This window comes from Mesoplodon bidens, assembly GCF_964165515.1.
Source record: "Mesoplodon bidens genome assembly, chromosome: 16".
Classification (NCBI taxonomy): Eukaryota; Metazoa; Chordata; class Mammalia; order Artiodactyla; family Ziphiidae; genus Mesoplodon; species Mesoplodon bidens.
Genome location: NC_138173.1, coordinates 25,557,173 through 25,583,790, shown reverse-complemented (window position 1 = coordinate 25,583,790; position 26,618 = coordinate 25,557,173). Strand labels below are relative to the sequence as shown.

The following is a 26,618-nucleotide window of genomic DNA, read 5'->3' as shown; positions in this document are numbered from 1 at the left end:
CAGTAATTCAAGGATATACATACTATATCCTAAGTCAAGTTTGGATATCTGGAATCTCTTCTGTATAAATGGGTCTGTTTGCTAACCAGTATAGGAATGCTGTCAGTTTCTAGTAGATTATGTCCACAGGTAGAAGGAAAATAAAGTTTTAAAAGAAAGATCCTATTATGGCTCCACCAAAATGTTCTTTATAAAATAACTTAAAAGACTATTATGATTTAATTGACAACAAAAATTTACTATTTTACTCTACCTCAATTCAAGACTAAAGAGTTTTTCATCATCATTTCTTAGAATGTCCATGAAATTCTATACAGATAATCTATTAAAAAATAATATGGGAAGAAGAAAGTAATTGGAGATTTAACAACTCAATCGAAGTTGTAAGACAAGAAACATCTCCAATACTAATAAAAGTCTCTTTATTAAAATACAGATAACTATAGTTAGCAATTTAAAGGAAGTGGGATTTATACAGCTTGATCCTCTTCTGTACATCTGGTTCCATTAGTTTCACATGTCCCTCAAAGTGGGAGAAATCTAGAAGAAATGAGAAAAGAATTAACCACAACTAATTTTCAAAATATCCCCAGAAATTCATATCAAAGCATCGAGCATCCATACTAATTATTTAAAGTGTTTTATTTTGCTTTTTAAATAAAACTCTCTTCATCCGGACATGCCTCTGTCTCTGGATGTCAAAAAGAAAAAGAAAATTGAGCATAATAGTCTTAAGAGACATAACTTTGAAAATAGCATCACCTTCTGAACAATCTAGTCCTCAAATTGTAACAGTCCTGATTTTCTAAATGTGCTTATTTCATAACATGTTGAAACATTTCTGAAACCTGGTAACAATATTTATCTGGGTATATTCTTTATTTTAGAAGGTGTTAGGCAGACAGTTTGCTCTTGAACAAGGCCACATATTATAAAAGCTGCTAGATAGAGAATATATATTAAGCGTAACTACATTTCTCTTTATGTTAGATATATTTATAAATAACAATGTTTCATAATTTCAAGTATTTTTATTTTATTATTATTTTTGTTATATGGTATTGTCAACAAATTCACATGGAGTCTGAAATTCTCACTTTATACATCAAGAATATAAAGACGTTCTTTGGTTGATTTTCCAAGAGGTAAAATAAATCTTGGCCTCACTTTTTAGAGTCTAAAATAACTGAGCAGATGTCTGCTCTGTGAACTGAATACAGAATTAAGGTTTATATAAACAGAAAGTTTGGTTTGAATTACAAAAAAAACTCTGGTATTTTTTCAGTTGACTTGTTAACTCATTGTCACCATATCCTTCCACCTGATTTATCTACCTCACATACTTTATTTCAATTGAGTTCCCTTAAATTCTATTATCTAATTCTAGAAATTAGAGAGAAGCACCAGAATCATAATTCTAGATAGAAATTTTATGAAATTTTTTTATAAAGATGTTGAATTTGAATGTTCTCTGATTTTCCTCTAATCCTAAGAACTGGAAGTTCACTGAGAAACCTCATAATTGGTGAGAGATTGCATTCCCAATTGACACAAAAGAAAATATTAATTTTGCTAAATTTTGAATTAAATTTTCCTAATGAAAAGCTAAACTAAATCAAAATGATTTTTTTATGATTTTTTCCACAACTCCTCATTTGGGGAATAAAAAATGAGACCTCTGAAATTTTTACTTTAAATAATATATAGTACGTTTGAAAACTAATGACCATACAATGTACTTTTGTTTCCTAGACATCTAATGGATAATTTCATTTTTTCTTCATGCAATTAAAATTCTCACCTACTCCTTATTCATCAATTATTAAGGAGAGTAAAAAAAAAGAGGAAGAACTAACATCATAAGAGTTTATAACTAAGAGGCAGGCATTATACTGGACACAGATAACAAAAATGAATCAAGTAATATGTAGTAATAGTAGTTTTAAATCATTTGCAAAGGATTGAAGTTTCACCCTAGATTCCTAAAATGTGGTCTCTATTTCAGTACCATTTCCATCACTGCTGAAATATTCTGGTGTTGTGCTAGAATCATGTAATATAAGTCATTTTCCTTTCTTTTCCTTAGTAGCATTGAAATGTGTATATTTTAAAGTAATTATATTTTAATTAATTTTGATTTGCAGCTTCTTTTCAATCATAATAAATTTAGAAATTAATTAACTTGATGATAAGCTACAGAAAACAGGATTAAATGAAAAGCCAATATCTAAAACCACATAAGAAATAAAATGTCATCTGTCATTTTAATTTAATGTCCCTTATCACTTAACTATCAAATAATATAGTTCTGACATTTAGAAGAAAGATAATGTGCATAATAAATGTCAAGGCTTCTTTTTCTCCCCTCCAGTACAACTTAATTTTCTAAAAGCATAACAACAAAAATGCAGGTATCACGTAACTTGTTATTTTCACACTATAAGCTTTGCCTAGAAACATGCATCAGCCAAACCTATCTGTTGCTTAGCAACCATCTGACAATTGTATGACTTAGATAACCTAGATATATTTCTGACTGTTAACCCTTATACAACTGAGGTAATTAAACACTTAGAAACTCTTAGGATTCCTAGGTAAAGAATATTGAAATGGAATTTAATTTTAACCTTCAATGATTTAATTAGGTTGATTTTTTTATTAAAATAATTGAAGAATTGGAATAAACATGGCAAATAGTTTTCAAAATAATAATAAATTATCTTATAAAACATGAAATAATGGTGTCAATGTTCTCATCTAGTAGGCTTAAAAGTACACTGAGTAACTAACAATTAAAACTTCAGTTTCTACCTTTATCATCTAATTTATATGCATGTTTTTCCAAAATTTCAATGTCGCAAAAAGTTCTGAGAAATAGAATCATTGACTTTAGCTCAGTTTTGTTAATGACAGACTTCTTTAGTGCTTAGAACAAAAATCATAAAGGTAAACAAAGAGATGTCAATCTGCCAAGCATTCAAGAAAACGTATTAATCTCTAATGTAAATATGAAGCAATAAAATTAAGGATTGCATATGTTAAAAATAGTTATACTTCAAAAAATACACTTACTGTATATGTTATGCAAGCACTTGCAAATGAAGGATAAAGAGACAAGGAAACAAGAGACTAAAGTCTTTGTAAAGCAGTGACATTTAAATAACTACCATTTTCCCACTTCTTGAGGCTAAAAAATAACCAAATGCTTTGCTGAGCTCTCTGAAAACACTGTATCTTTAAAATGTTAATTCCCACTTTAGCAACCAAATGCTCAAATTTCTTCAAAAAATTTCAAGTAATTATAAATAGAATAATTTTCCTCATCACATTAGTCAAATTACTATTAAATTTTATATGGGTAGTAATAGGCAAAAAAAAAAAAGGGTGTCTATGTGTCTTGAACCTGTGTATGTACAGTAATTAAGAACAAGTAATTAAGAACAAAAACAACTGGTTACTCACATATTTCATTTTTTTAATGATTAGTCATTTATCATTAAGGATATTTTCCTATTATGGTAGAATAAAGTTATTATAAAAATCAATTTATTAAACCCCATGTGAAAAAGCACATTCATTTGTAAATTAGCTAAGTGTCTGCAATATAGAAAAATGTTCCCTACTAAATACAGAGAATATCTTTGATTCTTCAGGGATAAAATATTATACAGTTAACTCTAAAAGCTTTTTTAAATATATGAAATATCAGTTTAAAAACAATGAAATCAATAAATCAATATATATAATTCAGTTAATTTATAAAGTTGTAAATGTAGTTCAGTTGATGGTTTTTATTTCAATAAAATTTTATTAGAGTTCTTTTAACAATTTTTAAATTGTATAGCTTGGAAGATAATAGGAGAAAAATTAAGATTACCAAAAAGTCTAAGAGTTTTTTATCAAATGGAAAAAGAAAGAATGGTAACTAAAAGAAAAATCAGAGCAATTCAGGAAGTTTGTTGTTATTTTTATTATAGAGGAAAAAAGGATATTCTTTAAGGTAGAGAGGAAGAATAAGAGCAATAATAACACAGAAGAAAAAGATATCATTGACAGAATGGGAGGATGATTATTGTGGAAGTAAATCTGAGAAGAGAAAAGAAGGGAAAGCTTCCAAAATACAGGTGGAAGAACATCATCTGGTAAGGGATTAAGCAGTGACAGTTAACGTAGGGGCTCATTTTATGTATTGAATTGAACGTTGTGGAGGGAGGGGTATAGAGATGTAAGTTTAACCTTGGCTTTTCTCCTTTACTTGGATGTAGCCAGGAGGGTCTTTTACTTTCTCAAAGATGAAGGAAAGACAAACAATATTCCCATTACAAAATGTCCAGTGTAGTCTGAACAAAGTCCATCCGTGGAATATTTCATCTGCAGCAGTCATGGCTGTGTTCCAGCTGTGCAACGGTATGAACATCCACTGGTGGGTGGGAGAGGAGTCAAGATAGCTGGGAAGGAGCCAAGAGCAGTTAGAGCAAAAGCATCTTCGCACGCTCTGGTGGAAATGCCTTCCACTAAACGCCATACACTCCATGCTTATGCAAATACAAAAGATATAGACCAGTAGAACGCTGATTCTATAGGACGAGAAGGGAAAAGAAATTAACTTCTAATGAACACAGACTTCATTCCAGGTGTTTTAAAATTGAACAAGGTTATTACCATCGTATTTTGATATTAGATAATTTCAAGTGCCAGTTTAGGCTTTGCAACTCTATACACATGTGAACTTGGGCAAGTTACTGAATCTTTATGAAACTAGATTTTCTCTATGAATTGAGAGGAGCAATGCCTTATTAAAATGAAATGATGATGTATGTAAAGCACTTAAATAGTATCTGGCACATATAAATACTTAAAGGGGAAAACTATGTAATTGGGGGCTACAGGATTGAGCCAATATTTTGCACTTATAAACACATTCTCATTCAGATATGCTGATACTATGAAAATAAGAAATACAAGAGACTTTCATTTGGCATATGCTCTGCACTCATTTTGAGTATATTAACTCATTTATAGTCTCAAAAACCTTTGTGAAGTAAATACAATTATGGTAACTTACTAAATGAGAAGGCTGTGACTAAAATAATCTTTGTAACTTATCAAAGTTATCTAACAATTTTTAGAACCTATTCTGTGCCAGGTATTTTTCTAGATGCTCAGTACACAGAAGTCAATAACTAAGGCAGAATGAAGGCAAAAAACACTAGTCTCCAAACCTGGGCTTTGTTTTATTCCAAAGCCTGTGTTCCTTTCATATGCGACTTTCTAATTTGAAACAGCTAAATTGAATGCCCTTTTCCGTGGTGGTGAGCAACAAAGAGAATTCTAACAAGACAGCCACAGTTTTAATCAGCATAAAGTATCTAAACCACAGATTGAACAGGTTTAGTGTATAAAATTCCAGAGGAAAGTTAATGAAACCAGAATGTTGAATATGGTTACATATATATTCAGCCATAATTGGGCAGGAGTAAATGTTGCTTTTATATAAGCAATCAAGCTACAATAATTATATTGTTTTAATGGTTGTAAGGATTCAAGTTAAAGGTTAATAGAATAGCTCATGCATTCAATGCATATTTATTGAACACCTCCTAAGTGCCAAAATGTAATTCCTAACTCCTAAATTAGGAATTACAAAAGGAAGGATGAGCAAGACTTAGAGTCTTGTTTAGGATGTAAGTAAGCAGGCAATGAGGATGAAGTGTGATAGGTGCTAGGATGGGGATGAACATGGAGCTATAGAAGCAGGTGAGAGAGTAAGAATGCAATCTCATCAGGACCCGGGGTCATAGAAATTTTTCTTGAGAAAAAGGTGTCCAGAATGAGATTAGAAGTGTGTGATGGCTACTTTTGTGTGTCAACTTGATTGGGCCATAGGGTTGCCAGATAGTTGGTTAAACATTATTTTGGGTATGTCTCTGAAGGTGTTTCTGGATGAGATTAACATCTGAGTCTATAGAGTCGAAAAAAGCAGATTGCTCTCTCCAGTGTGGATGGGTTTCATCTAATCCATTGAAGTCCTGAATAGAACAAGAAGGCTGAGTACAGGAGAATTCACTCTCTCTACCTGTCTTTGAGCTTGGACATTGGTCCTCTGCCTTTGAACTCAGACTGATACTGGCACTTAGACCATCAGTGCTCTTGGGTCTTCAACTGACTGACTGCAGATCTTGGGACTTCTCAGCCTCCATAATCATGTGAGGCAATTCCTTATAATAAGTTGTATCTTATTGGTTCTGTTTCTCTGGAGAACCCTAACTAATACAAAGAGTGAATAATAAAAATGGAGTAGAGAGAGAATCTCAGACAAGGAAAATGGAAGGGCAAATCTCTGAAGGAAGATAGTGAATAAGCTATTCAAGAAACTGGAAGAAGTTCAGTGGAGCTCTAACGGGGATGCTAGGGAGGAAGAGCATAGAGATAAAACCAGTGTAGTCAGCTAGAACGAGATCATAAAGGAAACCGTAACCCATGTTGAGGAGTTTTAACTTCAGTTTTAGGGCAGAGGGAATGTTTTAGGCATGGGAGTGACATGATATAAATAATTCTGTGCCTACATTTGTTTCTATGCAAGAAGTAGGCTACTGAATCAGATGCTGTTGCAGTAAAATGGGTAAATGATGCTGACGACCTAAAAAGTGGTAGGGCCGTGGAGATGAAGAGAAGAAAATAGATTCAACTAAGGAGGTAAGATTCAAAAGATGCAATGATTGATTGAACATGGAGGCTGTTTATAGAGAAGGAGGCATTTGAATGATACCCAGTCTTCCTAAAACATAAGCAAACATATGGGTGGTGGTGCCTTTCATTAACAGTTATGTGGAGGAAAATTAATGAGTTCAGCTCTTCATAACTGTAGTTGAAATGTCTTTAGTAATGAACAGTAGGCAGTTCAGAATGTAGGCATGGAATTCAAGAGAAAGACCTGGGTTGATGATATAGATCCAGAAGTCCTTGGAACGTTACAACTGTAGCCCTTGAAGAGAATGAGATCCTCTCAGTGAGAGCACTCACATGCCATCTTATATAGTAAACTGACTAAATATATAAAAATGTGTAGAAGAGTCAAGGCACTTTATACAATTGCTTTCCATTATTAATACAATATTGCTGGCAGGGAGAGATTTTATAGTAAACTGGCAACAAATGCTAAAAGTCATTCTGTGGCAATAGCCCATATAGGAAAAAACAATTAAGGAAGGGAACAGCGGGTATTGATAATAAAATATGAGAAATTATTATAACTAGAATTACTTAAAGCAGGTATTCGAGAATGTTGATATCAAATAAGATGTATTTTCAAAGAAAGTACCAACCATATATTTAATGAACACACAAGTGGTCATGGTTTATTCCATTTTCTTCAAAATGTATTTGAACAATATATCTATCCACCTGCAGTGAACTCTGACTACAAACTTTATCTCAAGGTGAAATCTGAAGTTCCTTTTTCAAAAAATTTCATATCATTCATGAAATAAAATTGTGCCTTGATGGTAATCACATAGCAGATTCCATGCATCATGTTACATTTAATTACTGTTATGTTGGTCAAACACCAGTATGCACTATTAATACAATGGATCAGTCATAAGGCCACACACATAGTGAATCTAAAAACATCAGTATCTTAACGATTCATATACAGTACACATTGGTCTTTAAAACTGTGTTTCTTAAATATTATCCGAATAAGACAAATATAGCCTCATTTTTTCTTCCTTTCCAACTTTTCTGAATCATTTAACTGTAATTGTTCTTCCACTTTACCTGTTTTTCTCTTTTCACCCTTAGGAACTCAGCCTCCTGAAAACACATCAAAAACCCCAGTTCCTGGACAAAACATTCTCAGCCTACATTTAGAGGAGAAAAATAAATATATTTGACATTGAAAGCATAAAGAACTTCATAGGAAATATAGTCAGGAAAAGTTGAGGTGGCAAAACATGGGTAATAACTTTAATAATGACTAGTATTTGTTGAGTAACACTATATGACAGACACTCGGCCATATACTTTACTTGCTAGTTAAACCAAAAATATAAATGATAAAGCATGTGGGAGAGAAGAAATGAAGTAAAAGGAAATACCATTCGTTGAACATCAACATTGTATCAAAATCTTTGTACATATTAGTAAATTTACTCTTGTAAGCAAACTTATCAGGTGAAACTGGGATTCAAAGCCAGATCTTTTGGCCAACAAGTCTTCATGCTTTCTCCTGACTATGCGGCTTTGACCTATGTCCTGTAGCCTCATGGGGAAGGGAGAGGCCTTGGTCCTAATGTAACAAAAAACCATGCTGCTGGGGAAATTATGAAGAGACAAAAAAAAAAAAAAAACGGATGGATTCCTGAATAAAGGAGAGCAAAACAAAAAAGAGCACGTAGTCAATGATATAGCAAATACATATCCAAATTAAGAACCAATGAGGAATTTTCAATAGCGAAAAATGAGATGCTGCTGTTTTGAACAGGACAGTAAGTGTACTCACACACTTTGGAATATGGAAGGTCATCATTTTTGATAAATAAGGATCTTCAGAAGGAAAGTAACTAGAAGACACATTCCTAGCTAGGACCTTTCAATAAAATCATTTTAAATGATTATATTTTTAAAGGATCTAGTGATAGTTTGCAATATGATATTTAAACATGGTTACTTTTAGTTGCATTTAAAGACTAAATGATTGGTGAACTTGGCCTAAAATAAAAAAACATATTAGTGAAAGGCCAGGTCTTGTCTTACATACATGTAGAAATAAACCACATAGCTATAATTCCAGCATTCTAGGGAAACAGGCAAAATCAGAGGGCAATGAAGAGCTAACTTCTGTTCCATAGATCAAGAAAAACTGGTCCTCAGATCCACTATGTCATGGAAGAAACTTTAAAGAGAAGACATAATTCTAATTCTCATTATTGTCCCTGGATTTTTAAAAGATGTTCTATGAAATAAACGTAGAGGCTAAGACTTCTCCCATAATAGATGTACACACAGAAATGGCATTTAACATTAGGGCTAGGAAAAGAGATAATCAGTTTTCCCATTAATGTCAGATATAAGAATGTGGAATTTTCTTCAGGGTATATTATTGAAAGGATACCTAGAAGAACACAGGTACTTCCATGAGTCATTATTGTTTCGTTGGGAGGGGTGGCGATAAAATTGTAACCCTAAACTGCATGTCTCTCATTCTAGTTAAAATAGGATTGCCATTGGAATTTCATTTTGGAGGACTAGAAATTGATAGATTAGAAGATGAGATGAAAATTTTGCTTGACTGATAGTACAGTGATCTGGAGCACAACGTTAAAGAAGCACCAAAAACAGAAACAGTTGGAGCTGTTTCCCTTCACTGACTTGTTAGCAAATATAAAAATCATATCTGAACTGCAAACTGCTACCCCAAATACATCTACTTGAAGAAAAGTAGGTCATTAATGGTGATACCATTAAATTGCAAAATTCTCTTCCATCATTCCATTAATTTCCCTTAAATTTGCAGGAGTGCAATTTAGCTAACCTTAAATTTATAGTCTTAATTAATATTAAATATATTTTAAAATGCAAAAATAAAATTCATCAATTTTGTCAAGATTGACATAGTTTTTTTCTTTAAAGAAACAAAAAGGAGAAAGTTACTTAAAATAGAGAACATAATTTAAATAGTCATACCTATCTACATCTACAAATATCTAGAACTGCATGTATTTTATATAATGAATTGATATTCACCCTAGCTTTTCCTTGTTTTAATACATTCCATGTTTGTTCCCCATCAGCTAATTCAAATGTCTAGAGTTTTCCTTTTTTATCGAAAAGATCTCTTGATGTTATGCTTTTGACTGAATGACATTCAGAGTTCATACCCACAGACAGACCAAAAAAAAAAAAAAAGTAAAAAAAATGACATGATAAAATCACAGTTTAATATCCTTTTGATAATTTCACAATTTCAGAGTCCATGGAATTTGCTGTACCTCTGACAGTTTAATCTTATGAACTACAGCATGTTCCTTTTTTTAATTATGGAAATTTTCTAACATACACAAATGTAAGAAAATATTATAATAAAGACACATTTTATCTACTACTTAAGTTATTAACATTTACCAATCTTAGCATGTCTTTTAAAGTTGCATGCTCTTATAAAAGAAAATAAACTTTGAACCACAAAGTAATAACCCTACTATTATATTTTATATTATAATTATGTTTAAACTGGATCCCATAAACCTAAGAGTTTAATATATTGCCCTTTCACTAAACTCTTGGGTTTATGGGATCCACTTTAAACCTAAATTTTATATATATATATATATATATATATATATATAGTTATAAATATATTTATACATATCTCTTCTACCTTCTTTCTTAAAGAATGAAATATTTAGTGAATGGTGATTTCAACTGGAAAACATAATACTGGAGGTCAGGTTTTGGGTCCACCAAAACAGACCAGATAAACCTTTGCAAGTCACTTATGATTTAAATTTTCTGGCACCAGTTTCCTCTGTTCCAGGTTTAAGAAGTTAACATCACTTCCAACACTAAGATCTTGTGATTTCCAGAGAGTACAGTTTAGTAATAAGCATACCAAAATTATCATTATTATTTGAGATATTTCTGTAATTTACATGGCTTTACCACAAATTTTTTATTTTTCTTTTGTTAAAAGAGGCAAATTTAAGTTGTTCAAATGTGCAGAATATATGTGAACTAAAGGCAAAATTAAGTGATAACCAGGAAATGTGTCATACACCCCATCAGAAAATAAATCTTTTTTATTATTATTTCAATATGTCATAAGGAGAATTCTTGAAGAATGTGGTAGAAATTTCTGCAAACTCTTCCATCAGTAGTATGAGACTGCCAAAGAATATATAAGTAAGATTGGAATTCATGGCATGAAAAAAATCACTGAGTGGGTGTTCCCAAATCTGAGGACAGAGAAGGATATTCTCCCCAGATTGAAGGAAAAGACTAACTTGGAAGACCCCATTACAAAATCAAATAGGAATTTGTGTTCATTTTCTTTGTTGCAGTAGCCACAGATTTGATGGCTTAAACAAGAACTTATTATCTTGCATGATTTATTATCTATAGTCAGAAGACTAACACTGATCTCACAGAGCTAATACCAAGGTGTCCACGGGGCTCTCTTCCTTTCTTCAGGCTCTAGGGGAAAATCCATTTCCTGCTCATTCTTGTGTTAGCAGAATTCAGTCCAATGCAGTAGTAAGACTGAAGACTTTATGTCCTTCTGGCTATCAATATCTGGGAGCACTTTAAGCTCCCAGAGGCCTTTCTCCAGTCCTTACACATAGAACACTACATGTTTGAACCAACAATGGGGCGACAAGTCCTTTTCACATGTCCATCTCTCTCTTACACAGCCAGGAAAGATTCTCTGAATTTAAGGACTCATGTGATAAGATCAGGCACGTCTGGATAATCCAGAATAGTCTCCCAATCTCAAGGTCCATAACTTTTATCACATCTGCAAATTAAGGTAACATAGTCATAAATTCCAGGGATCAGGGCATCTTATACAAAAATTAATTCAAAATGGATCATAGAACTGATTGTGAGAGGTAAAACATTAAAACTCTTAGGAGAAAATATGAGTAAATCTTTGTGACTTTCAATTAGGTTATAGATTCTTAGATATGCAAGCAACCAAACAAAAAGCAGATAAATTGATCTTTATAAAAATTAAAAACTTTTGTTCTTTAAGGGATACCATTGAGAAAGTAAAAATACAACCCACAGGATGGGAGAAAATATCTGTAAATCACATGTCTGATAAGGGACTTGCATTCAGAATATATAAAGAACTTTTACAAGTCAACAATAAAAAATAATGCAATTAAAATAGGCAAGGAATTTGAGTAGGCATTTCTCCACAGATCACATACAAATAGCTAACAAGCCATGGAAATATGTGCAATCACCATTAGCCATCAGAGTTAAGCAAATCAAAACCACAAGACACCATTTCATACCTACTATATTGGCTATGATCAAAAAGACAGATGAAAACAAGTGTTTGGTGAGGATGTAGAGAAACTGGAAAAGTCATATACTACTGGTAGGTATAGAAAACAGTCTGCTGATTCCTCAAATGGTTAAACATAGAGTTGCCATATGATCCAGCAATTTCTCCCAGCCAAGAGAAATAAAAACATACATCCACACAAAAACTTGTACATGAATGTTTATATAGTAGCATTTTTCATAATAGCCAAAATGTGGAGACAGCCCAAATGTCCACTAACTGATGAATGGACAAATCTGTTTATTAATAGATAATAAAATCTGACTTATGTAGATAGAGGGCTATTATTTGCCAATAAAATGTAAAATGTAATGAAGTGCTGATCTATATGCTATAACATAGATGAAAGTCAAAAGAATTATCCCCAGTAAAAGAAGTCAGTCACAATAGACCACCTGTTGTATATGAAACAATGTTAGTCAAATTTTGGAGACAAATATTTTAATGGTTGCCTAAGGCTGGGGTGTCTGGTATGAGGGTACAGGGTTGTTTTTTCTTTTTTTATTAATGGTACAGCATTTCTTTTTTGAATGATGAAAATGAACTCAAGTTAGATTATTATGACAGCTGTGCAACTGTGGATATCCTAAAATTAATATAAAAAATTCATTGAATTATACACTTTAAATAAAGGGTGAATTATATGGTATGTAAATTATACCCCATTAAAACATTTTTGAAAAGTGTCTACTATAGATTTGTGATCAGCAACCTGGCTTTTTTGTATATTGATTTCATTTAAAAGAAAATTTCTAATGCTTCATCATTATTATGTTTGCCATAGATTTTGAGAGAAACCCAACTCAGATCGTATGTCCTTCATAAGAATTTTCAGACTACTCTAGCCTTGAATCATGTCTTCCTCTTTGAGTGCCTTTGGTATTTACTGCCTGCCTCATGGATGTAAAGATAATAATCCTTTGTGGGGCTTCCCTGGTGGCGCAGTGGTTGAGAGTCCACCTGCCGATGCAGGGGACACGGGTCCATGCCACGGTCCGGGAAGATCCCACATGCCATGGAGCGGCTAGGCCCGTGAGCCATGGCCGCTGAGCCTGTGCATCCTGAGCCTGTGCTCCGCAGTGGGAGAGGCCACAACAGTGAGAGGTTCGCGTACCGTAAATAATAATAGTAATAATAATAATAATAATCCTTTGTGTTCTAATATTGCTTAATACTAAACAATCTTCCAAGAGTAAAATGAATGTCCATAAAACTTCCCAGGCTATACCAGCATAGAATGAGCTACTTCACCTTTAAACACCTATGGCAGCTATTTAGCATGTAGCACCAAACAGATTTAAAACAGCTTTTGCATGATTATCAATTAATTTTATGTATCTTTTATAATTGGATCTTATTTCTCTTATTAAACTCCTAGTGGGCATAGACTGTATTTATTTGTATTTCCATGAACCTTAAACATAAGTCCTCAATACATATTAGTCAAATTGATATAACATAGTTCTGGAAAGGCTTGGATTATCATTACCAACCCAGTGTTTATACTGGATTCAGCACTTCTTCCAAGTCTCTGTAGGACACACATTTTTTCAAAGGTGAGGGAATATGAATTGAGAGAATTGGGTTAATCAGTGTGGGCCTGGGATGGGAGACTCTGCTGTACTCATCAATTAGTACAACTTCAAAGTTAGCAAGCTAGTCTTGGAGATGAGGGCCTATGGATTGCCCGTACATTTGGAAATGAGGCACATCCTTGTTTTCCCTCCAACTTTTTTTTTTTAATTTGAACATTCTGTTTTAATGGTCAACTGTTTTAGCTCCAATTTCGTGCAACCTCAGAATCAAACCAATTTTAAGAGGCTATTTTTGAGGTAAGTCAGGCCTATACTTCTCATTTTGAAGGTGAACAAAGAAAAGAATGAATCATCCACCAACTTCGTGTTGTGAACTGATATTAGTACTGTGGTTAAACCTTCCCAATTGTGTTCTATTGATTGGGCACTAAACTCTGCTCTACCTGCTTTGCTTTCCCCTTTTCACACAAGACTTTTCACTTAATGAACTGGTTCCTGAGATGTGAATTGTTGCCTTCCTTGAGCTGCTGAGTTAAAAATATCCAGACTTTATCAATAAGAATTATAGAGTTAGGTTTTTTCACTCTGCCAGTATCACCATAAAAATGTGAATAACATCTTTAGATCAAATAGTATGCAAAAGAAACTTTAGCAATAAAAATTAATAGTGTATCCATTTACTGCCTCATGGTCTGCTGCTTACTGAATTAGTCCAGTTGCTAGGGATAAAATCATAAATTTTACTAAAGAAAAATAACATAAAAACGTATTTGTTTATGATCTTTCAATACAAAGAGAGGAATCAAATCCCTGATTTGAAAACCATTTTTCAAAAATATCACAGAACACAGAATAAAAAAGCAATTTGTCTTTACTCAGTATGATATGTTAAGACTGCAGGAATAAGGCAAAGAAACTCTCCGCTATGTGCAGTTTTTCAAGGTGAAAGAACATCCTTGTCAAATCCCAGCAGTGGAAGGAAATGAGGAACTATTATTAATAACACTATTGACAGGTCAAAATAAACCTTGAAATCTAAACAATCTTCCATCATACAGAAAGCACATGAATCTATTACCTCTGTGCATTTTTAATTGTTGGCTTGTTATTTCTAAAGTACTGTGGAATTTGGTTTAAATGTGTGCAAATATTTTTCAGCACTAAGGAGAATTATGGAAATTATTAGTGAGCCACATAAATACCTGATGGCTCCTATTGCTCTTAAGTACATATAATACTTCAGCTTCTCCAGTAGTCATTTAATAATTCTAAATCAACATTGCTCATATACTGTCCCATACAGTTACAGGTGTAAGTAAAGTTTCTAGCTACATAAACTAAATATCATTACAGCTTGGCATGCCCTATTTTGGAGCATTATTTGGATTACTATGCTTCCCCCTAAACAAATAAGCAAATACCATCACAAATATCCTCCCCTGGAATCTTTCCCCTGATTAACAAACTCTTAAACATTACTTTTCTTTTTTTACCTTTGATTCATAGGTTGAGGGATCATAAATGGTGTCCTCTCTGAAATAGGATACTTATGTTCCATTTGGGATTGCTCAAATTTGAACATTCATTTTTCCTAATAAGAAAATGATAGTTTAAGAGAGAATTCTCACCCTATTAAATTGTACAAGTTAGGGTAACACTAGCTGTTGTTAACAAATGTATCCCCAAATGATCCAAACAATTTAGATTATTTTATATTTCACAATATTATTGGAAATGTAAATGTGTTGGCATGATAATGCTCATCCATGTAATAATTCAGGGACCCAGGCTCATAGCACCTCTGCAATCTTCAAGGTCACCACTGACTAATTATCTCCATCCCCACAGGCATGAAGGGAATGAAACAAGGGCTGCACACAAGAGGACTGGAAGGCAAGCAGTACCTCCTTGCATTTTACTCTGGCTAGAATTCAGGTTGAGAAATAAGATCTTGCTATGTACCCAGAAAGGAAAGGGAATACATATTTTGATGACCAACTAGCTGTTTCTCTCATAGTTATATAACTTAAACCTTTGATTTTTTTATACTTTATGAAAAATGAATGTTTATATTCCATAAAAATCTGACCAATTAGGTCATTTATAATCTTGGCATAAATTCAGAATGCTTTATCTGATGTAATGTGTTTTATGATGCATTACATCCATTTCTTAGATAAGAAAACTTGGACTCAAAGAAGTTGTGTGACTTGATCTGAGGTCACAAGTTTATGTCACCATAAATACAAGCCTAGCTTTTCTATCAGACGTTTTTAGTATCCTCGGTGAAATACCAAGAACACTAATAAAGTAGCGTCTACTTTGCATCAAATCTACTGATTGATCTTTTCTTCCATCAATACATCCTGCTAACCTAGGCCAAAACTTGCTGTAAAAATTGAGAAAGTGACTAATATTTCAGACATGTAACAGGTGCTCAATTACATTTTTAAAATATTATTTTGACATTTTAGCAAAGGTGAATCCAATTCCAGGTGGTTTCAATGGTGAATTCTTTCAAACATTTTAGGGAGAAATGATACCAATTACACACAATATTTTCCAAAAAATATGAGGTAGAATACTTTCCATCTCATTTTGTGAGGCCAGCATTATATGAATACCAAAAGCAGAAACATTACAAGAAAACTGTAGACAAATACCCTTCATATACAGACACAAAACTTATCAACAAAATATAACAAACTAAATATAGTAATATAAATAAAAAGGATAATATGTTAGAAACAAGGGGATATATCCTAGAAATGCAAGGCTGGTTCAATATTCAAAACTCACAAAATAATTAATCATATAACCAGACTAAAATAGAAAGCCCATAAGAGCTTTTCAAAAGATGAGCATTTTACAAAATTCCACATCTGATCACAAAAAAAAAAAAAAAAACCTCTCAGCAGACTAGAAATGTATAGGAACTTCCATTAACTTAATAAATAACATTAAAAAACATTATAGCAAACTCATATTTAACAGTGAAAGACTGAATTTTTTCCCCAAACTGAGGAAAAGCAAGGATGTTCACCTTCTCCTATTTAACTTCATACTGATAACACAAGGAAAATAAATTTGCATACAAATTAGAAGGGGAAAAAATAAAACTATCCCTATTCATAACCTACATGATTATCTACTTAGAAAGTCTTTACAGAGTCTTCAAAAGGAGCTAGGGGGACTCCTAAAACCATCCATGAGTTTACAAAGTCACACATTATGGAGCTAATATACAAAATTCAATTATTTTTCTATGTAATAGTAATAAATAATTGGAAATTAAAGTTTAAAAAGCAATATTATTTATAAGAGCAGTAAACAGTGAAATACATATTTATAAATTTAACAAAACATCTGAATGCTATGTATGCTTAAAATACAAAATACTGAGGAAAGAAATCAAAGGGAATCTCAGTTAAGAGAAATAAAGTAATTATGGGTTAAAAGACTTTATATTATAAAGATGTCAATTTATCCCAAATGGATATATAGATTCAATGCAATCCCAGTCAAAAATCTCAGCACAATATTTTTGTCAACAAGATAATTCTAAAATTAATATGGAAAGACAAATTAATTAGAATTGCAAAAGCAATTTTGAAGAACAAAGTTGGAGGACAAACAATACATAATTTTAAAGCTTAATATAAAGCTGTACCAATTAAACAGTGTAGTACTGGAGAAAATAATGACATATAGATCAATGGACCAGAATAAAGTCCAGAAATAGATGCACATACATGGTTAATTTATATTTTACAAAGATGCAAGGACAATGCTATAGAGAAATGATGGTCTTTCAACAAACGGTTCTAAAACAAATAGACATTTATCTATCTTTCTATCTATCTACACTTCAAATTATATTTCACATTCTTTACAAAAATTAATTCAAGATGAATCATAGACCTAAATGCAAAATGTAAAACTATAAAATTTCTAGAAAATATAAGAGAAATTCTGCATTACTTTACATTCGAAAAAAATGTGTTAGATTCTATGATCTATACAAGAAGTAATTAATTAACCTCATCAAAATTCTAAAGGACTGAGGAGCTTCAAAATGGCGGAAGAGTAAGATAAGAGATCACCTTCCTCCCCACAGATACATCAGAAATACATCTACATGTGGAACAACTCCTACAGAACACCTACTGAATGCTGGCAGAAGACCTCAGACCTCCCAAAAGGCAAGAAACTCCCCACGTACCTGGGTAGGGCCAAAGAAAATAGAAAAAACAGAGACAAAAGAACAGGGAAGGGCCCTGCACCAGTGGGAGGGAGCTGTGAAGGAGGAAAGGTTTCCACACACTAGAAGCCCCTTCGCGGGCAGAGACTGTGGCTGGCAGAGGGAGTAAGCTTCAGAGCCATGGAGGGGTGTACAGCCACAGTGGTGCAGCGGGCAAAGCGGAGAGATTCCCGCACAGAGGATCGGTGTCAACCAGCACTCACCAGCCCAAGAGGCTTGTCTGCTCCTGCGCTGGGATGGGTGGGGCCTGGGAGCTGAGGCTCAGGCTTCGGAGGTCGTATCCCAGGGAGAGGATGGGGATTGGCTGCATGAACACAGCCTGAAGGGGGCTAGTGAGCCACGGCTAGCCAGGAGGGGGTCCAGGAAAAAGTCTGGAGCTGCCGAAGAAGCAAGAGACTTTTTCTTGCCTCTCTGTTTCCTGATGCTGGAGGAGAGGAGATTAAGAGCACTACTAAAGGAGCTCCAGAGACGGGCGTGAGCCGCGGCTAACAGCACGGACCCCAGAGACGGGCATGAGACTCTAAGTCTGCTACTGCCACCAACAAAAAGCCTGTGTGCAAGCACAGGTCACTATCCACACCTCCCCTCCCGGGAGCCAGTGCAGCCCACCACTGCCAGGGTCCCGTGATCCAGGGACAACTTCCCTGGGAGAACACATGGCGCACTTCAGGCTGGTGCAACGTCATTCTGGGCTTTGCTGCCGCAGGCTCTCTGTGGCTTCCAAACACCTCCACCCTTCCGGCCTGAGTGAGGTGGAGACCTGAATCAGCTGCTCCTTTAACCCTGTCCTATCTGAGTGAAGAACAGACGCCCTCAGGTGACCTATATGCAGAGGTGGGGCCAAATCCAAAGCTGAACCCCAGGAGCTGTGTGAAAAAAGAGAAAGGGAAATTTCTCCCAGCAGCCTCAGGAGCAGGGGATTAAATCTCCACAATCAACTTGATGTACCCTGCATCTGTGGAATACACGAATAGACAATGAATCATCCCAAATTGAGGAGGTGGACTTTGGAAGCAACAGTATATATATATATTTTTTTCCCTTTTTCTCTTTTTGTGAGTGTGTATCTGTATGTTTCTGTGTGTGATTTTGTCTGTATAGCTTTGCTTTTACCACTGGTCCTAGGGTTCTATCTGTCCGTTTTTTGGGGTTTTATTTTTTTAGTATAGATTTTAAGGCTTGTTATCATTGGTGGATTTGTTTTTTTGTTTGTTTGTTTGGTTGGTTGCTCTCTTCTTTCTTTCCTTCTTTCTTTTTTTTTATTACTTTTTAATTTTTTTCATAATTTTTTTTTATTTTTTACTTTAATAACATTATTTTATTTAATTATATTTCTTCTTTCTTTCTTTCTTTCTTTCTTCTTTCTTTCTTTTTCTCCCTTTTATTCTGATCTGTGTGAATGACAGGCTCTTGGTGCTCAGCCAGGCATCAGGGCTATGCCTCTGAGGTGAGAGAGCCAAATTCAGGACATTGGCCCACAAGAGACCTCCCAGCTCGATGTAATATAAAAAACGAAAAATTCTCACAGAGATCTCCATCTCAACTCCAAGACCCAGCTCCACTCAACCATCAGCAGGCTACAATACTGGACATCCTACGCCAAACAACTAGCAAGATAGGAACACAACACCACCCATTAGCAGAGGTGGCCTAAAATCATAAGGCCACAGACACCCCAGAACACACCACCAGACGTGGATCTGCCCACCAGAAAGACAAGATCCAGCCTCATCCACCAGAACACAGACACTAGTCCCATCCACCAGGAACCCTACACAACCACTGAACAAATCTGAGCCACTGGGGACAGACACAAAAAACAACGGAAACTATGAACCTGCAGCCTGTGAAAAGGAGACCCCAAACACAGTAAGTTAAGCAAAATAATAAGATAAACACACGGCAGATGATGGAGCAAGATAAAAACCCACCAGACCTAAAAAATAAAGAGGAAATAGGCAGTCTACCTGAAAAAGAATTCAGAATAATGATAGTAAAGATGATCCAAAACCTTGGAAATACAATGGAGAAAATACAAGAAATGTTTAACAAGGACCTAGAAGAACTAAAGAGCAAACAAACAGTGATGAACAACACAATAAATGAAATTAAAAATTCTCTAGAAAGGATCAATAGCAGAATAACTGAGGCAAAAGAACGGAGAAGTGACTAGGAAGATAAAGTAGTGGAAATAACTACTGCAGAGCAGAATAAAGACAAAAGAATGAAAAGAATTGAGGACAGTCTCAGAGCCCGCTGGGACTGACAATATTAAATGCATCAACATTCGAATTATAGGGGTCCCAGAAGAAGAGATAAAGAAAGGGACTGAGAAAATATTTGAAGAGATTATAGTTGAAAATTTCCATAATATGGGAAAGGAAATAGTAAATCAAGTCCAGGAAGCAAAAAGAGTCTCATACAGGATAAATCTAAGGAGAAACACACCAAGGCACATATTAATCAAACTATCAAAAATGAAATATAAAAAATATATATATATTAAAAGCAGCAAGAGAAAAACACAAATAACACACAAGGGAATCCCCATAAGGTTAAGAGCTGATCTTTCAGCAGAAACTCTGTAAGCCAGAATTGAGTGGAAAGACATATTTAAAGTGATGAAGGGGAAAAAACCTACAACCAAGATTAATCTACTGACCAAGGATCTCATTCAGATTTGACAGAGAAATTAAAACCTTTACAGACAAGCAAAAGCTAAGAGAATTCAGCACCACCAAACCAGCTTTACAACAAATGCTAAAGGAACTTCTCTAGGCAGGAAACACAAGATAAGGAAAAGATCTACAGTAACAAACCCAAAACAATTAAGAAAATGGTAATAAGAACATACATATTGATAATTACCTTAAATGTAAATGGATTAAATGCTCCAACCAAAAGACATAGACTGGCTGAATGGATACAAATCAAGACCCATATATATGGTGTCTACAAGAGGCCCACCTAAGACTTAGGGACACATACAGACTGAAAGTGAGGGGATGGAAAAAGATATTCCAAGCAAATGGATATCAAAAGAAAGCTGGAGTAACAATTCCCATATCAGACAAAATAGACTTTAAAACAGATTATTACAAGAGACAAAGAAGGACACTACACAATGATCAAGAGATAAATCCAAGAAGAAAATATATCAATTATAAATATGTATGCACCCAACATAGGAGCACCTCAATACATAAGGCAAAGACTAACAGCCATAAAAGGGGAAATCAACAATACTAACAGCCATAAAAGGGGAAAGAGACAGTAACACAATCAGAGTAGGGGAATTTAACACCCCACTTTCACCAATGGACAGATCATCCAAAATGAAAATAAATAAGGACACACAAGCTTTACATGATACATTAAATGAGATTGACTTTATGGATATTTATAGGACATTCCACTCAAAAACAACAGAATACACTTTCTTCTCAAGTGTTCATGGAACATTCTCTAGGATAGATCATATCTTCAAGCCTTGATAAATTTAGTAAAACTGAAATCATATAAAGTAACTTTTCTGAACACAAGGCTATGAGACTAGATATCAATTAGAGGAAAAAATATGTAAAAAATACAAACACATGAAGGCTAAACAACACACTACTTAATAACCAAGACATCACAAAAGAAATCAAAGAGGAAATCAAAAAATACTTAGGAACAAATGACAGTGAAAACACAACAACCCAAAACCTATGGGATGCAGCAGAAGCAGTTCTAAGAGGGAAGTTTATAGCAATACAATCCTACCTTAAGAAACAAGAAACATCTCAAATAAACAACCTAACCTTACACCTAAAGCAATTAAAGAAATAAGAACAAAGAAACCCCAAAGTTAGCAGAAGGAAAAAAAATCATAAATATCAAATCAGAAATAAATGAAAAAGAAATGAAGGAAACAATAGCAAAGATCCTTAAAATTAAAAGCTGGTTCTTTGAGAAGACAAACAAAATTGATAAACCGTTAGTCAGACTCACTAAGAAAAAAAGGGAGAAAAGTCAAAGCAATAGAATTAGAAATGAAAAAGGAAAAGTAACAACTAACACTGGAGATATACAAAGGATCAAGAGAGATTACTACAAGCAACTATATGACAATAAAATGGACAACCTGAAAGAAACGGACAATTTTTTAGAAATGCACAACATTTCTGAGACTGCACCAGGAAGAAATCAAAAATACGAACTGACCAATCACAAGTACTGAAACTGAAACTGTGGTTAATAATCTTCCAACAAACAAAATCCCAGGACCAGATGGTTTCACAGGGGAATTCTATCAAACAATTAGAGAAGAGCTAACACCTATCCTTCTCAAACTTCCAAAATATAGCAGAGGGAGGAACACTCCCAAACTCATTCTCTGAGGCCCACATCACCCTGATACCAATATCAGACAAGGATGTCACAAAGAAAGAAAAATACAGGCCAATATCACTGATGAGCACAGATGCAAAAATCCTCAACAATATACTAGCAAACAGAATCCAACAGCACATTAAAAGGATCATACACCATGATCAAGTGGGGTTTATCCCAGGAATGGAACGATTCTTCAGTATACACAAATCAATCAATGTGATGCACCATATTAACAAATTGGACGAGAAAAACCATATGATCATCTCAATAGATGCAGAGAAAGATTTGGACGATATTCAACACCCATTTATGATTTAAAAAAAAAAAAAAACCCTCCAGAAAGTAAGCATAGAGGGAACTGACCTAGACATAAAAAGGCCATATATGACAAACCCACAGCCAACATTGTCCTCAATGGTGAAAAACTAAAACCATTTCCACTAAGATAAGGAACAAGACAAGGTTGCCCACTATCACCACCATTATTCAACATAGTTTTGGAAGTTTTAGCCACATCAATCAGAGAAGACAAAGAAATAAAAGGAAACCAAATCAGAAAAGAAGAAGTAAAGCTGTCACTGTTTGCAGAAGACATGATACTATACATAGAGAATCCTAAAAATGTTACCAGAAAACTACTAGAGCTAATCAATGAATCTGGTAAAGTAGCAGTATACAAAAGTAATGCACAGAAATCTCTTGCATTCCTATACACTAATGATGAAAAATCTGAAAGTAAAATTAAGAAAACACTCCCATTTACCACTGCAACAACAAGAATAAAATATCTAGGAATAAACTTACCTAAGGAGAAAAAAGACCTGTATGCAGAAAATTATAAGACACTGATGAAAGATATTAAAAATGATACAAACACATGGAGAGATATACCATATTCTTGGATTGGAAGAATCAACATTGTGAAAATGACTGTACTACCCAAAGAAATCTATAGATTCAATGCAATCCCTATCAAGCTACCACTGGCATTTTTCACAGAACTAGAAGAAAAAAATTCACAATTTGTATGGAAACACAAGAGACCCCGAATAGACAAAGCAATGTTGAAAAAGAAAAACGGAGCTGGAGGAGTCAGACTCCCTAACTTCAGACTATACTACAAAGCTACAATAATGAAGACAGTATGGTACTGGCACGAAAAACAGAAATATAGATCAATGGAACAGGATAGAAAGCCCTGAGATAAACCCACACACATATGGTCACTTTTTCTTTGATAAAGGAGGAAAGAATATACAGTGGAGAAAAGACAGCCTCTTCAATAAGTGGTGCTGGAAAATCTGGACAGCTACATGTAAAAGAATGAAATTAGAGCATTCCCTTACACCCTACACAAAAATAAACTCAAAATGGATTAAAGACTTAATTGTAAGGCCAGACACTATAAAATTCTTAGAGGAAAACATAGGCAGAACACTCTATGACATAAATCACAACAAGATCCTTTTTGACCCACCTCCTAGAGAAATGGAAATAAAAACAAAAATAAACAAATGGGAACTGAGGAAACCGAAAAGCTTTTTCACAGAAAACGAAACCATAAACAAGAGGAAAAGACAACCCTCAGAATGGGAGAAAATATTTGCAAATGAAGTAACTGACAAAGGATTAATCTGCAAAATTTACATGCAGCTTATGTCGATCAATATCAAAGAAACAAACAACCCAATCCAAAAATGGGCAGAAGACATAAATAGACATTTCTCCAAAGAAGATATACAGATTGCCAACAAACACATGAAAGAATGTTTAACATCACTAATCATTAGAGAAATGCAAATCAAAACTACAATATGGTATAACCTCACACCAGTCAGAATGGCCATCATCAAAAAACCTGTGAACAATAAATGCTGGAGAGGGTGTGGAGAAAAGAGAACCCACTTGCACTGTTGGTGGGAATGTAAACTGACACAGCCACTATGGAGAACAGTATGGACATTCCTTAAAAACTAACAATAGAACTACCATATGACCCAGCAATCTCACTACTGGGTATATACCCTGAGAAAATCATATTCCAAAAAGCGTCATGTACCACAGTGTTCATTGCAGCTCTATTTACAATAGCCAGGACATGGAAGCAACCTAAGGGTCTGTCAACAGATGAATGGATAAAGAAGATGTGGCACATGTATACAATGGAATATTACTCAGCCATAAAAGGAAACGAAATTGAGTTATTTGTAGTGAGGTGGATGGACCTAGAGTCTGTCATACAGAGTGAAGTAAGTCAGAAAGAGAAAAACCAATACCATATGCTAACACATATATATGGATTCTAAAAAACAAACAAACAAACAAAAAATAGTCATGAAGAACCTAAGGGCAAGATGGGAATAAAGACGCAGACCTACTAGAGAATGGACTTGAGGATATGGGGAGGGGGAAGGGTAAGCTGGGACAAAGTGAGAGAATGGCATGGACATATATACACTACCAAGTGTAAAATAGATAGCTAGTGGGAAGCAGCCGCATAGCACAGGGAGATCAGCTCGGTGCTTTGTGACCCCCTAGAGGGGTTGGATAGGGAGGGTGGGAGGGAGGGAGTGAGACGCAAGAGGGAAGAGATATGGGGATATGTGTATATGTATAACTGATTCACTTTGTTATAAAGCAGAAACTAACACACCATTGTAAAGCAATTATACTCTATAAAGATGTTTAAAAATAAAATCTAATGCATTGGCTTTGCCAAAGATACATTTGAAAGAATGAAGAGGCAAGCCACATACTAGAAGGGAATATTTGCCTATCACATATCTCACAAAGGGTTTATACTGAGAATATAGAAAGAACTATAAAAACAATAGAAAATAACACAATGCTGTTTTTAATAAATGAGCAAAATATTGGAACAGAAATATTTTCAGCAAAAAAGACATAAGGATGACAAATAAATAGATGAAAAGAGGTTTGTTATCATTAATAATTAGGAAAATGTAAATTACAACGAGATACCACTATATATCTATTAGAATAGCTAAAATCAGAAGAATTGACACTATTAATTGCTGTGGGGGAGTGGACAGCTGGAACTGTCATACATTGCTAGTGAGAATGCAAAATGGTACAGTGACTTTGGAAAATATTTTGGCATTTTCTTACAAAGTTAAACATACACTCACCATATGATCCTATAATACAATCAATCCTCATTACTCACAGATTTTGTATTTGTGAATTTACCCATTTGCTGAAATTTACTTGTAATCCCCAAATCAATACTTGTGGAGGCTTTTGTGATCAGTGACAAATTGGACTCAACCAACATGCATGTTCCCAGCTGAGCTTGAACAAGGCAATGCTCTGGCTTCTTGTTTAACTCTCATATGGTAAATGTGTCCTTTTCTCGATCTATTTTGTTGTGGGGCATTTTCATTGTTTTGCATTTGTTTGCTTTTTGTTGATGATTTTGCGGTTTAAAATGCCCTCCAGGTGTGTCATACTTAAGTGCTGTCTGATGTTTCTAAACACAAGAAGGCTGCAATGTGTATTATAGAGAAAATGCATACATAAGATAGGTTTCATTCAGCCATGAGTTATAGTGCTGTTGACCACAAGTTCAATGTTAATAAATCAATATATATTAATTAATGTGATTTTAAACAGAAAACACATATAAAACAAGGTTATGTAATGATCAGTTGACAAAAAACTCATTGCAATCAGAGGCTCATAGGAACTTAACCCTGTATTTCCCCTAGGATCAACTGTCCCATTACTAGTTAATTCAGGGTTGAAGGTGACTTTACAGAACATAACTATCCTAAAGAATGAGAATTAATTGTGACACTCGTAGATATTATCCAGGATAAATGAAAACATGTTTAAACAAAAATATCTATATTTAAGTTTTATAACAGCTTTTTTTGTAATTGTTCCAAACTAGCCATATTACTACCATATTATTACTCTGTTGCTGTCATAGCAAACTGCCACAAAAATAGTCACATTAAGCAACACAAACTTAATACCTCACAGTTTCCACAGGTCAAATGTCCAGCAGACGCGGCTTAGTTTCTTCTTAGAATCTCATAAAACCAAAGTTGAGATGTTGATAAAACAGAGTTATTTTCTACAGGTTCTAGGGGAAAATCTATGTCCTTACTTAATTAAACTGTTGGAAGTGTTCAGTTGATTGCAGTTGTAGGACTGAGATTCCTGCTCTCCTATGGGTTATTATATGAGGACTGTTATCAGCTTCTAGGGGCTACCACATTCTTTAGCTCACATCTCCCTTCCTTTATCTTCAAATCCAACAACAGGGTGCAACAAATCCTCTCACATTGCATCTCTTTGACACTTATGATGGACTTTTAAGTACCTGTTATTACATTGGACTCACCAT

General features: G+C 34.3%; 1 long non-coding RNA gene across 1 annotated transcript in view; it reads right to left on the bottom strand.

Annotated features, from left to right (window-relative positions):
• Positions 1–503: 503 nt before the first annotated feature.
• Positions 504–26,618, bottom strand: part of LOC308629983 — a 70,877-nt gene continuing 44,762 nt past the window's right edge. Inside the window, exon 3 of the long non-coding RNA XR_014017753.1 lies at positions 504–540. This is a non-coding gene — a long non-coding RNA (uncharacterized lncRNA). The remainder of the gene's footprint in view (positions 541–26,618) is intronic.